The sequence below is a fragment of the Nyctereutes procyonoides genome, unplaced genomic scaffold (genome assembly GCF_905146905.1).
Source record: "Nyctereutes procyonoides isolate TBG_1078 unplaced genomic scaffold, NYPRO_anot_genome, whole genome shotgun sequence".
Lineage (NCBI taxonomy): Eukaryota > Metazoa > Chordata > Mammalia > Carnivora > Canidae > Nyctereutes > Nyctereutes procyonoides.
This window is the reverse complement of record NW_026575151.1, coordinates 12,699,259-12,713,823: the sequence shown is the minus strand read 5'-3', so window position 1 is coordinate 12,713,823 and position 14,565 is coordinate 12,699,259. Positions and strand designations below refer to the sequence as shown.

Sequence of the window (14,565 nt, the reverse complement as noted above, 5' to 3'; positions counted from 1 at the left end):
TTTTTTTTTTTAAAGATTTTCTTTATTTATTCATGAGAGACAGAGAGGCAGAGACACAGGCAGAGAGAGAAGCAGGCTCCCTGCAGGGAGCCCGATGTGGGACTCGATCCCAGGACTCCAGGACCATGCCCTGAGCCAAAAACAGGCACTAAACTGCTGAACCATCCAGGGATCTCCTGTTTGCTTCCTTTTTATAATTTGTGTGTCTCTTTTTTTATTTTTTATTTTTATTTTATTTTATTTTTTTAAATTTATTTATGATAGTCACACACAGAGAGAGAGAGAGGCAGAGACACAGGCAGAGGGAGAAGCAGGCTCCATGCACTGGGAGCCCGATGTGGGACTCGATCCAGGGTCTCCCGGATCGCGCCCTGGGCCAAAGGCAGGCGCCAAACTGCGGCGCCACCCAGGGATCCCTCTCTCTCTCTCTTTTTTTAAAAATTTTTATTTATTTATGATAGTCACAGAGAGAGAGAGAGAGAGGCAGAGACACAGGCAGAGGGAGAAGCAGGCTCCATGCACCGGGAGCCCGACGTGGGATTCGATCCCGGGTCTCCAGGATCGCGCCCTGGGCCAAAGGCAGGCGCCAAACCGCTGCGCCACCCAGGGATCCCTCTCTCTCTTTTTTTTTTTAATATTTTATTTATTTATTCATTGGGGGTGGGGGCAGGGCAGAGACATAGGCAGAGGGAGAGGCAGGCCATGCAGGGAGCCCGACGTGGGACTCAATCCCGAGACTCCAGGGCCACGCCCTGGGCCGAAGGCAGGCACTAAACTTCTGAGCCATCCAGGGATCCCCAATTTGTGTCTCTTTATTGATGTTCTCATTTTGTTCAGATGTCATTTTCCCAGTTTCCTTTTAATTCTTTGTTTTATTTTGTTTTTATTTTTTTTCCTTTTAATTCTTTGTACATGGTTTCCTTTAGCTCACTGACCATTTTTAATGCAATTGATTTAAAGACTGTTTAGTAAGTCCAATGAATGTGCTTCCTCAGGAATGATTTTCTGTCAGTTCTTTACCTCTGATTGGGCCATATTTTCTGTTTCATTGTATGCTTTGTGAGTTTTTGTTGCTGAAAACTAGACATTGAATATTGTAACTCTGGAAATCTGATTCTCCCACCTTTCAGGGATTGTTGATTTTGCTTGTTGTCTGCTGGAACCGTCCATTGGTGACTCTCCCAAATATTTTTACAAAGTAGGTATTCCTTGTGTGTGGTTAATGAAACTTCCATTTCATTGTCTCTGTGGTCAACCAGTGTCTTGAGGTATCTCTATAAATGCAGATCAAGTAATGTAGAATGACACACAAAGCCTGCTTATGTGGGTTAGGGTAAAATTTATTTGAAGTAAATTTCAGTAATTATATTTGAGACCTGAATCAAATTTGGAATTCCAGGGGTGCCTGAGTGGCTCAGTAGGTTAAGTGTCTGTCTTCAGCTCATGTCATGATCCCAAGGTCCTAGGATGGAGCCCCACATTGGGCCCCCTGTGGGGAGCCTGCTTCTCCCTTTCCCCTCTCTTATAATTCTCTCTCTCTTGCTATCTTTCTCTCTCAAATAAATAAATAAAATATCTTTAAAAAGTTGAATTCCAAAAGTTACTTTTTTATGTGTTCTCTCAAAATACGGAAATGACATGTAAGGTTTTGCAATATATACCTAATTCTTACCTGAAGCAAGTAAAGATTTTGTTCCTTTTGTACGTATCTGTGTTCACTACCTACTAACCATCCCCTTCTAATCTCACCATTCAGTGATACTTCAAGTCGGAATTAAATGGTCTTATTTTGAAAATATGCTTATTTTCTATCTTTCAGAGTCCAGAGGACCTGCAAGTCATGAAATAGAGGAAATAGCAATGCAACAAAAGTTAGCTTTTGGGAGCTAAAAGCCCCCTTTGTATTGTTCTCTAGCACCACAAAAATCAAACTTGATTTTAAAATAAGACATTATCTCACACCTGTGTCCTGTATTTACACAGTCACCTCACTTGATTGACCCCACACAAGCTTGGTGTGCAGAAAGCAGATAATGGGGTGTCTGGGTGGCTCAGTCAGTTAAGCTTCAGCTTTGGTCATGATCCCAAGGGTCCTGCGATCAAGCTTCATGTTGGGCTCCCTGCTTGGCAGGAATCTGCTTCTCACTCACTTGTGTTCTTTCGTTATTTCTTTCTCAAATAAATAAAATTTTTTTAAAAGATTTTATTTATTCACGAGAGACAGAGAGAGAGAGGCAGAGACACAAGCAGGCCCCATGCAGGGAGCCCAACATGGGACTCGATCCTGGGTCTCCTCGATCACGCTCTGGGCTGAAGGCACTAAACCACTGAGCCACCCAGACTGCCCCAAAATCTTTTTTTTTTTTTTTTAAAGAAAGATAATAAACCTTAGTGATGAAGAAATTGAGACCCAAAAATTCTATCAACTTTCTTTTTTTTTTTTTTCAGGGATACATATCTAGTAAAAGCAGAGTTAACAATCAGTCATTTTCTCAGCTTTTCCGGCTTCCCAGATCACTAAATAGGTGTTGTCTTAATTTCACTCAAGCCATTCCTTACCTGCAGTTATTTTGAGACTCTAGCATTCATCCCCAAAATCTTTCTGGTTACAGACTTTGTGGCCACAAGGTTTCTTCTCATTGGAGCTAAAGGGAAATTTTTTTCAAGTGCTTTTATGAAAAAATGCCTAGGGTTACAAGTCGTTATGGTTCCAATTTTCCTAAGGTAATCAACTTCTTTGAGACAGAAAGACTACAAAGTTTGGAGAAGGGGAAAAGACAAGACCTGAGGATGTTTGAACTTTTCTTCCTGTCCCTGACACTGGCTCCTCCTATCTCCCTATTTTCTGCAGTTTAGTTACATAAAATTTTTAGTTACAAAAATTCCCTATTTTTGCTTAAACTGGTTTAAATAGGGTTTCTGCATCTTAACAACTCAAAGAACCCTAATAAAACCATATTCTTCATACATTTTTTCCCTGTACAATTAAAAGGCATGTCATGGGGTGGGGAAGGAAGGATACTTCTCTTGTACTTATTCTTTCCTTTTTAGGATTTGAGCATCCTTACTTTTACACATGTGTGTGTATACAATGTTAGTGTGAATGGGGCAGAAATGTGGAAGGATCTCAATACTGGTTACAATAAAAGAAAGAGAGGTGAGTTTTTGATTTATCTTTTCATTATTTCACATGTTATTTTTTTTTCACATGTTATTTTTGTTTTTAAAATTTTAATAAGGAAGGCATTGCCTGGGTAGATCAGTGGGTTAAATTACTCTTGGTTTTGGCTCAGGTGTTGATCTCGGGGTTGTGGAATTGAGACCCCACCTAGGGCTCTGTGCTCAGTGCAGAGTCTGTTGGAGATTCTCTCTCTTCCTCTTCCTCTACCCCTCCCCTGCTTGAGCACTCATGCACAGATTCATTTATTTAGAGACTATGTGTATTCTCTAAATAAATGAATGTAATCTTTAAAAATGTTTTTAATAAAAAGCATTTAAAAAATAAAATGCACTTTGAGTGCCTCTTATGCTTGTAGCAAACAAATGCTGATACATATGGCATTGATAACAGTTTATTCTAAACTTTTCATTTTATTTTTTAAAAATCTCCATCAGCCATGAGGATTGTGTAAGCTCTAGTTTTTTATAGTTTTTATTTTTTAAATTTAATTTAATTTATTTTTTAAAGACTTTATTTATTCATGAGAGACACACACAGAGAGAGAGAGGGAGAAGGAGAGAGGCAGAGACACAGGCAGAGGGAGAAGTAGGGTCCATGCAGGGAGCCCAACGTGGGACTTGATCCCGGGTCTCCAGGATCACGCCCTGGGTCAAAGGTGGCGCTAAACTGAGAGCCACCCGGGGTGCCCTATAGTTTTTAGAAATAATGATTGTTACTGTTTTGTTTTTCAAGTTACAGAATTGAATGTGCATTTTCAAACTACATTTGCCCCTCACTTTCAAGATTCAGTGTACTTCTCCTGGTAGGAATAGCAGTAGTGCTCCCAGTTGAAAATTATGCTTTAATATTTTGAACTCACATTATGATGTCTGCCATTGTGGATATGTTCTATTTTACCTTTTTCTTTGGTTTTGTGGTATTTGTTAATTAGACTTTGTGGTTATTTATATGCCATTTGTTGAAAATCACTTGTTTTTACTTTGTAAGTTTTTATTTTGAGTGATTTAGCTAGAGGTAGAAATGATACTATTACTCATATTTCTGTTTACCAAAAATGTATAATTTCAATTTAGTTTTTACCTGTTCCAAGAAAATATGTAGTATACTTTTAATATCTGGGGTCTATGACTTGAGATTTAATGTTTCTAGTATATTTTTTTTGCAGTCCATTCTTTCCAAGTAATTATCTTAGTGCCATAGGTATGTCGAACTATTTATAGAATTCTGTATGTGTACATTAAGTAATTATTTTAGTGCCATAGGTATGTCGAACTATTTATAGAATTCTGTATGTGTACAGGGATGGTGTATGTCTATAATGCTGATAATGTGATTCTTGTCCCCTGGCAAAGCTGAACTTCTGCATGCTCCTCAATGAGAGTTTCACTTAGAGTTAAATTACATTGAGCAGACAACCACAAAATCTGCTTCCTCTGTCAAATCATCCCTGAATACATCACAGGTGTAGGTCATCTATTCCTTTCCTTAAGTAAATTTACATTTATTTCAGCATTTATAATGTTGACTCTCTTAACCCTATTCCCATTAGCCCTCCTTTTGGGTAATGATTGAGCATTGAGAATAGATGAGAGAACATGTGTCCACATACATTCATGTATTTGTACTGATTACCCATCATCAGGAGATATAATTGCTCTGCAGGGCCTAAATTCATGAGCAGTATGCTTAGTACAATTTCTTAAAACCTGTAACTGAAAATTTCGTTATGGTTTGTTGAAGTAAATAAACAAGGAGGTTAGATTGAGGTTGCTTGGAAGCCTATGCAACCAAACTGAAACCTAAGCCAAAGTCAGTGCACTTGAATCTGAGAAAATGAAACCTAAGAACCACCAATCATAGACAGTTAGGCTTTTCCAAATAAGGTAACTGTGAAAGCTGTAGCTAATCAGATAATTTCCTTGGTTTGCCTCTATGTCTTCTCTTTAAAAACCTCTCCCTGAGCTCCTGTCAGTGGGGTATTCCTAACCATTTTGATTTGGTGCTTCCCAGATTGTATTGATATATATATATTCAAATAAACTCTTAATTTCAGTGTGCCTCAATTTGCCTTTTAACGGGATTATTCTTGTTGATTGCCCAGAAAGCTTCCAGGCTCCTCTCTAGAACTACTTCTGAGGTGGATGGAGCTAGCTAGATCATACTATTCTACCCCTATGGTTGACTTCATTGCTGTGTGGAATTTTCTTTTTTTTCTTTTCTCTTTTTAAAAGATTTTATTCATTTGAGAGAGAGAGAGAGAGAGAGACAGAAAGGAAAAGCAGGGGGAGGGAAAGAGCAAGAAGGGAAGCAGACTCCCTGCTGAGTGTGGAGCTCATTGCAGGGCTTGATCCCAGGACCCCGAGATCATGACCTTAACTGAAGTCAGATGCTTAACTGTGTCACCTAAAATTTTCTAAATATAAATTTATAAGAATGCAAAGTTCTATTATCTACACAACATAGAGTGGCACATTCATGGTTTAGTCTTGATTTTACCCTTTATTTCATTTAGGCAAGTTCTAACTTTGGTTTCTCTTCATTTCACTGTCATGATTGCAAGACATTGCATAATTTTATTTTTTTTAAAGATTATTATTTATTCATAGAGACACACACACAGAGAGAGAGGCAGAGACACAGGCAGAGGGAGAAGCAGGCACCATGCAGAGAGCCCGATGCGGGACTCAATTCAGGGTCCCCAGAATCGTGCCCTAGGCCGCAGGCAGTGCTAAACCGCTGCACCACTGGGGCTGCCCTATCTTTAAAACTTTATCTTGTTTTATATCCCTATGGGGTTATAGTGATATTTACATGTTCTGATTTAACATGTGTTTTTACTAATTATATCCAATATATCTATTACTTCCAACATATTAGATTTATTTTTTGATTAGTTTTATTTACAAATACTCATGTATTAGTATTTCCTATCTTTTGTTGGTGGTGACATTTGTTTTATAAATGTGTTTTGTCTCCTCAGCTAGATTATTACAATTTTGAGGTCAGGCACCATATCTTGATTGTCTTTGCACCATTGGATTTTGAAGTTAGTAGGTGTGGAGTAATTATTAAGTTGAACTTGATTGCAACTGAGAATACTTTAGGCCTATTTCCCTTTCATTTCGTATAATAATTTAAAGGAGGTCTTTAATTTCTAACCCAGAGCAAGTTTTTGCCTCAGTGGTCCTAGAGGTAAAAAAAAAAAAGGGGGGGGGGAGGGAATGTTATTATGATTAGTAAAGTAGGCCAGATGGTCTTGGAAATTTTGGAAATGCCTTGGAAATAACCATTAGATGGCTCCTTTAGGGCCCAGATCTTTGAGGTCAACTTAGGTTTCTTAAATTCTCACACTGACCCAAGTATTTTCAGTATAATTCACATGCAGGGTTTCCCAGATGTGAAGTACATGTATTGGTATCCCTATGACCTGAGGTGAATGCTCTGCAAACTGCTATGGTTTGTTGAAGTTCTGTGATGAATTAGGACAAAAAAATGATTTTTCTGATTTTTTACTTGAATTTCAAGGTAATGGAACTCTGAGAATCTGGTAAAAACTATGGCTACATGTATATTTATACATTTTGCTTACAATCTTAAAGTTGTTGATCCCTGAAAAGGACACATCCCAAGATCATCTGTTCTGGGAATAACAGCAGTGCAGGCTCTATAATTCTTAAATTCAGATTGAGATTCAGCTTTTCTCACCCCCCCCCTTTTATCCTCCCTCTTTCCCATTCTAAAGTTAACTATGGGAGTTTCCTGCATCTGAGTCTAGGAAATGAGATAGCCAGGCAGTTCTGTCTTTAAGTAGATTTGAGTGTCCTGGGAAAATGTTGCATAATATGTAAACAACATGTTCTCTATGTTAAGTGATAACACAAGTTTGTTTGTTTTTTTTAATGATTTTACAGGATGAAATTTGGGGTGGGAGAGACTTTCCCTTCCTCTGAACACCTGTTGCTGCCATTTAAATGTTACACTTAGCTTTGAAATATTATTTTTGAAAAACAGTAAGCCCCTGCTTAAACCTTAATCCTCTTTGCATGGGGCTTTCATAATCAACTAAACAGTTCACCAGTGTGTGTTGGATATTGTAATGGGAGAAGGTCATCATTCTTTCTGTGCTTGTATGGTGATCCAACAAAACTAGTAAGCTTCTCTTTATTTCTAAGTTTACTTTCTCCTAAGGTTTAAGAAGTATCTAAAGTCTTTAGAAAGTTGTCCTGTCCATGGAGTGAATACCAATTTCTAAAGGATTCTAGCTATGGCAAATGTCAATAACTTGTTTATTCATTCATTCAGTGAGTACCCTTGTATATACCAACAATAGAGTGGCAAATAAGACAGGCATAGTTTCTGCTCTCATAGACCTTTATGGGGATAGAGAATAAAGGTATGAAAAAAATATGTACTATATTTACAGATCATGATAATGGCGATAGATCAAGTGATAGAAGTATTGTTATTTTCAATAGATTGGCAAGGAAAGCCTTTTCTGAGAAGGTGATTTGTGCAGAGAGCTGGATAAAGTGAAGGAATAAGCTATGGAAATGATAGGAATATGTTTGCTGTGCTTGAGAAGCAATAGGAGGCTGTATAGCTGGAATGAAAACATGAACGAGACCATGTTTATCTTTAATCTCATGTTTTAAAAGTATTATTCTGGCTGTTGTGTAGAGAATAAACGGTAGCAGGCAAGAGGGTAAGCAGGAAGAATAGTAATGACATTGTCTGGTGACCTGAAATATATCTAGTAGTAGTTGAATGATTTTTTAATACAAGTAAATTAAGTTTTAGCCTAGCATTGGAATGAATATATATATATATATATATATATATATATATATATATATATATATATAATGTGTTCCTTTATACGTGTGTGTATATATACTTATATATATTTATATAAATATGACTCTTTTCAGTTCACATCTTTCTCCGAGATAATAATTTCATGGTCACTAAGAACCTAAATACTAGCCCTTTAAGATTAACTTAGTGTCTTTGAAAATTGGTTTTCATTTGCTTAACTTTTTTCTTATTAGAAACCATGAAAGGGGTGCCTGAGTGGTTCAGTTAGTTAACTGTCTGCCTTTATCATGATCCCAGGGCCCTGGGATAGAGCCCCACGTTGGGTTCCCTGCTCAGTGGGGAACCTGCTTCTCCCTCTCCTTCTGCTGCTATCCCTGCTTGTGCACTCTCTTTCTCTATCAAACAAAATATATTTTTTTAAAAAGTGAGAATGTTCTTCGTAGAAAGTTTGGAAAATAAACAGTAAAAATCATCTATAATTCTGTCACCTAGAAATAGTATTTTAACTAACCCTTGACACTTGTTTTAGTCACATTTCTGGAGGATTTCTATTTATGTTGATATAGGTGAGAAGACAGAGGCATGGGCAGACTTTAATGACTTGTTCAGAATTGCTAATTATTGTATTCTTAGTTCTTTATTGAGGTTCTCAGGCCCTGAATGGAGTGGGAATGATATTAGTTATCAAATTCTAAATATGAACTGTGAATTAAGTAAGTATACCATGACAAAGCAAATGAAGAGAGACAATTATATAATAGCTTTTTCCCTTTTTCTTAAGGCCTTAAGATCATATTGCAATATATAGATCATTGTGGACCGTGTATTTTTCTAGAAAAAAGATTCTTCCCCGCAGATTTAGAAATGACTATAGAGGAGCACCTGGGTGGCTCGGTTGGTTGGGTGGCTGACTCTTGATTTCAGCTCAGGTCATGATCTCAAGAGTCCTGGGATCCAGCTCTGTGCTCAGTGGGGAGTTAGCTTGAGGATTCTCTCTCTTCCTCTGCCCCTCCCTCTGCTTATGTGCCTGCTCAGTTGCTCTCCCTAAAACAAATAAATCTTTTTTAAAAACGACTGTTCTACAGCAGATGTGTCCATTTGTAAACTGTGTACCTCAAATTTTACTTACATCAAACATGGTGAACTTCCTACCTAGGAAAGGGATTCTTCTCATCTGATTTCTCTATTCTTAGACTTATTTTTTAATATCTGTGTAGACTTTTTCTGAGCCAGATTTCTGCATGAGCCTTGTTTTTTTGCTTTATAATTAAAAAACTCATTTAAAAAATTACCTGGTTGTGGCAGAGACAAGTACATTTTTCCGTACAGTTTCTATCTGTCATTGCGACTAATAAGGCAATACCTTGTTCCTGGACAATGTAGGGTGGACTGCAGCATTTAAGAGCCAGTATGCCACTTCCATCTTTGTCTGTCTTATCATGACAGTCTTCAATTGAGTAGACGGAGACTGTATTCCTGAGTCAACAAAGAGGCATTGCCAACCTACATGGAACTTAATGTGAGCAAAAAAATAAACTTTCATTGTATTAGGTCTTTCATATTTTGGGAGCTTTATTAGTACAGCATAGTCTAGCAATAGTATATGTTATTTTTTGTGTATGTTTTATCATATATATGTAGCTTAGAAATGTGAAACAGTGATGGCATACTTAGCAAAAAAAATACTTTCATAATCTAATTCTTATCTATCATTTTCCACAGTATTCATATTTATGGTTTTATGTTTATATTATTCCAGGTTGAAACACATGTTGTCTCACACCTATGTCTTTGATCATGTTTTCTTTCCTCTGCTAGAATTCACAATGCATCTTTCAAATTCCAGATCGCCATCACTTTCTAGGAAAATAAGGCTTTCCTAATTTTCTGGTTTTTGGTACTTTTGGAGGTTTTTCAGTCCACAGTTTTTTCAGTTCACAGTTATCTTTATCTCTATCATTGGTAGTAACTGAGGAACTCATGATATATTCATTCTTACAACTTGGTATGTAGTGGGTGTCAATAGATATATATTTTTTAATTTTTATTTATTTATGATAGTCACAGAGAGAGAGAGAGAGGCAGAGACATCGGCAGAGGGAGAAGCAGTCTCCATGCACCGGGAGCCCGACGTGGGACTCGATCCCGGGTCTCTAGGATCGCGCCCTGGGCCAAAGGCAGGCGCTAAACTGCTGAACCACCCAAGGCTGCCCTCAATAGATGTTTATTAAATAAATCCCATACCTTTGAACAGAGAACATCTTACAATTCTATTGGTTAACACTTTCATGAAAATTAGTTGACCATAGACAGTAAGATTGAGGACCTTTTGTATAGATTTAGGGGGTCAGGAAGAAGAAGAAAATGAGAGAGCAGAAAGAAATTTTTCCCCTTCGTGTTTTTGCTATGATCCAGTTAAGGCTTCGATAGTAATGGTTATGTATGTACTGTATTTCTTTGTCATGCCAGAATGTGGTAGTACTCTTAGGCATGGTCTCTCTCCTCTTTTTTTTTTTTTTTTTGGTATTGCATTAGATTTTTATTTTTTCCAATTGACGTATAACATTGTTAGTTTCAGATGTATGACATGATGATTTATTGTTTGTATATATTGTGCATGGTTATCCACTAAATCTCTATCCATAGTTAAAACTTTTTTGTGTGTGATGAGAATTTTTAAGATCTATTCTTTTAGCAACTTTTTGAATACTTAATACAGTATTTTAAAAACATATTATTAAATTATTTGAGAGCGAGAACAACCTTGAGCTGGTGGGGAGGGGCAGAGGGAGAAGCAGCAGCAGACTCCCTCCTGAACAGGGAGCCTTACCTGGGCTCCATCCTAGGACCCTGGGATCATGACTTGAGCTAAAGGCAGGCACTTAACCGACCTAGCCATCCAGGTGCCCCTATGCAATACGGTATTATAAACCATAGTGACTGTGCTATATGTTATGTTCTCAATGATACCTCTCTAATTCTTCCATTTTGCTATGTGAAGCTGCTTGATATTCATGAAGACATCTCACAATTGGTAATGTTCTGGAGTTTTTTGTTTCTTTGCTAGTTTGTTTTGCCTTTTTAATGTACAGCATTTTAAACATATTCTAATTTATTTTTTTTATTTTTTTATTTTTTATTTATTTATGATAGTCACACAGAGAGAGAGAGAGAGAGAGGCAGAGACATAGGCAGAGGGAGAAGCAGGCTCCATGCACCGGGAGCCCGATGTGGGATTCGATCCCGGGTCTCCAGGATCGCGCCCTGGGCCAAAGGCAGGCGCCAAACCGCTGCGCCACCCAGGGATCCCACATATTCTAATTTAAATTCTAGTTAGCCAACTATTAGTTTCAGGTGTACAGTATAGTGATTTAGCATTTCCAAACAATACCTGGAGTTTATCACAAGTGTATCCCTTAATCCTCATTACCTGTTTCGCCCATCCCCCTATCTCCTCTCTGGTAACCATCAGTTTGTTCTCTATAGTTAGGAGTCTTTTTCTTGGTTTGCCTCCGCATCCCCAATATGTTCATTTGTTTTGTTTCTTGACTTCCACATGAGTGAAAGAAATCATGTGGTGTTTGTCTTTGACTGAGTTATTTCATTTAGCGTGACACTTTCTAGCTCCATCTGTGCCGTTGCTAATGATTAGATTTCGTTTTTTTTTTTTCTTAATGTTATTTTACTTATTGGAGAGTGCGTGCATGTGCATGAGCAGGGGAAGAGGCAGAGGGACAAGCAGACACTCTGTTGAGTGTGGAGCCCAACGTGGGGCTCGATCCCAAGACACTGAGATCACGACCCAGAGTTGAAGTCAGATGTTTAAACAACTGAGCCACCCAGGTGTGCCTACAGTTCATTCTTTTTTAATGGCTGAGTAACAGTCGTGTGTGTGTGTATGTATGTGTACACACCACATTTTTTTTATCCAGCAGTTGATGGATACTTGGGCTATTCCAATATTTGGCTATTATAGATAATGCAGCTGTAAACATTGGGGTGCATGTATCCCTTTGAATTAGTATTTTTGAATTCTTTGGGTAAGTACCCAGTAGTGCAGTTGCTGGATCATAGGGTAGTTCTATTTTTAACTTTCTGAGGAATCTTCATACTATTTTCCAGAGTTGCTGTGTCAGTTTGCCTTCCCACCAGCAGTGGAAGAGGGTTCTGTTTTTTCCACATCTTAGCCAATACCAGTTGTTTCTTGTATTTTTTATTTTAACTATTCTGATAGGTGTGAGGTGATATCTCATTAAAATTTTTTTTTAAGATTTTATTTATTCATGAGAGACACACACACAGAAGCAGAGAGAGGAGCAGGCTCTATGCAGGGAGCTTGATGTGGGACTCGATCCCGGGACTCCAGGATCACGCCCTGGGCCGAAGGCAGATGCCCAACCCCTGAGCTACCCAGGCGTCCCTAAATTTTTTTTTTATTTTTTAATATTATTTAAATTCAGTTAGTTAACATATAATGTATTATTGATTTCAGAGGTAGAAGTCAGTGATTCATCATTTATAATACTCACTGCTCCTTACATCGTGTGCCCTCCTTAATACCCATCACCTAGTTACCCCATCCCCCCACTTCCCTCCCCTCCAGCAATCCTGTTTGTTTCCTATGATTAAGAGTTTCCTATGATTAAAGATTTTATTTATTTATGAGAGACAGACAGAGAGAGAGGCAGAGACACAGGCAGAGAGAGAAGCAGGGTCCATGCAGGGAGCTTGATTTGGGACTCGATCCCGGGACAGACCCTCAACCGCTGAGCCACCCAGGCGTCCCTATTTTTTTAAATATTTTATTTATTCATAAGAGACACAAGAGACACACACAAGTAGAGACATAGGCAGAGGGAAAAGCAGGCTCCCTGCGGGGAGCCCGATGGTGGGACTTGATCCCAGGACCCTGGGATCATGACCTGAGCCAAAGGCAGATGCTTAACCACTTAGCCACCCAGATGCCCCAAGATTTTTTTTTTTATGGCTGAGTAGTAGTCCATTGTGTGTATATACCACATATTCTTTATCCATTCATCTGTTGATGGACATCTGGGCTCTTTCCATGGTTTGGGTATTGTGGACATTGCTGCTAATAAACAAGGGGGTGCAGGTGCCCTTTCAGATCACCATGTGTCTATCTTTGGGATAAATAGTAGTGCAGTTTCTGGGTTTTGGGTACATCTATTTTCAATGTTTTGAGGAACTCCATACTGTTTTCCAGAGTGGCTGCACCAGCTTACATTCCCACCAACAGTGTAAGAGGGTTCCCCTTTCTCTGCATCCTTGCCAACATCTTTCGTTTCTTGACTTGTTAACTTTAGCCATTCTGACTGGCGTGAGGTGGTATCTCATTGTGTTTTTTTTTTTTTAATTTTTATTTGCATTTATTCTATGCAGAATTTACTCCCGGGCCATAAGTTTTTGTTTCTTCAGTTTCTTCTGGGATATCTTTTTCTTCTGTGCAACCTCCTCTTCTGGTTTAGGAACAATCTGCTCTTTTTCAGTAAGAATCATCTCAATGTGGCAGGGAGAGCTCAGGTATGGATTAATCCGGCCATGAGCCCTGTAGGTTCTACATCGCATCTTGGGGGCTTTATTCACCTGGATGTGCTCAATCACCAGAGAATCTACATCTAAACCCTTAAGTTCAGCATTACTCTCCACATTTTTAAGCATGTGCAGTAAAAATTCAGCACTCTTCTTGGGCCACCCTGTGTCCAGCCCCACTGTTTGGCCTGCGCACACCTACCAACTCCACCATTGTAGCGACGGAATGGCACACACTGCTTCTGCAAAATGACATCTTTCAGATACTTGGTGGCTTTTCGAATATGCATACCCTTGATGGCCTGGGCAGTTTCACGTGTGTTCTTAAAGTGAACACGAAGATTTGAACCTCTCGACTTGCGTGATTTTGTAGGGTTTTCTTGGTCCAGCGAGTTGCGAACCATCTCCAGAGGTCACCTCAGGCCGCTTGGGGGAAGAGCTCATTGTGGTTTTGATTTGTATTTCCCTGATGCTGAGTGATGTGGAGCCTTTTTTCATGTGTATGTTGGCCATTTGTCTTCTGTGGAGAAAATGTTCATATCTTCTGCCCATTTCTTGATTGGGTTATTCCTTGAGTGTTGAGTTTAGTAGGTTCTTTATAGATTTTGGATACTAGTCCTTTATCTGATGTGTCCTTTGCAAATACCTTCTCCTATTCTCTCATTTATTTGTCTTCTGGTTTTGTCTACTGTTTCCTTTGCTGTGCAGAAGCTTTTGATCTTGATGAAGTCCCAATAGTCCATTTTTGCCTTTGTTTCTCCTGCCTTCATAGATGTATCTTGCAAGAAGTTGCTGTGGCCAGGATCAAAGAGATTGCTGCCTGTGTTCTCCTCTAGGATTTTTTTTTTTGTTCTGTTTTTAAAGATTTTGTTTATTCATGAGAGACACAGAGAGGGGCAGAGACATTGCCAGAAGGAGAAGCAGGTTCCCAGTGGGGAGCCTGTTGCGGGACTCGATCCCAAGATCCCTGGATCACAACCTGAGCTAAAGACAGATGCTCAATCACTGAATCACCCAGA

General features: G+C 38.7%; 1 pseudogene; it reads right to left on the bottom strand.

Moving 5' to 3' along the window:
* Positions 1 to 13,375: 13,375 nt before the first annotated feature.
* Positions 13,376 to 13,950, bottom strand: LOC129501824 (60S ribosomal protein L17-like; annotated as a pseudogene).
* Positions 13,951 to 14,565: the final 615 nt, after the last annotated feature.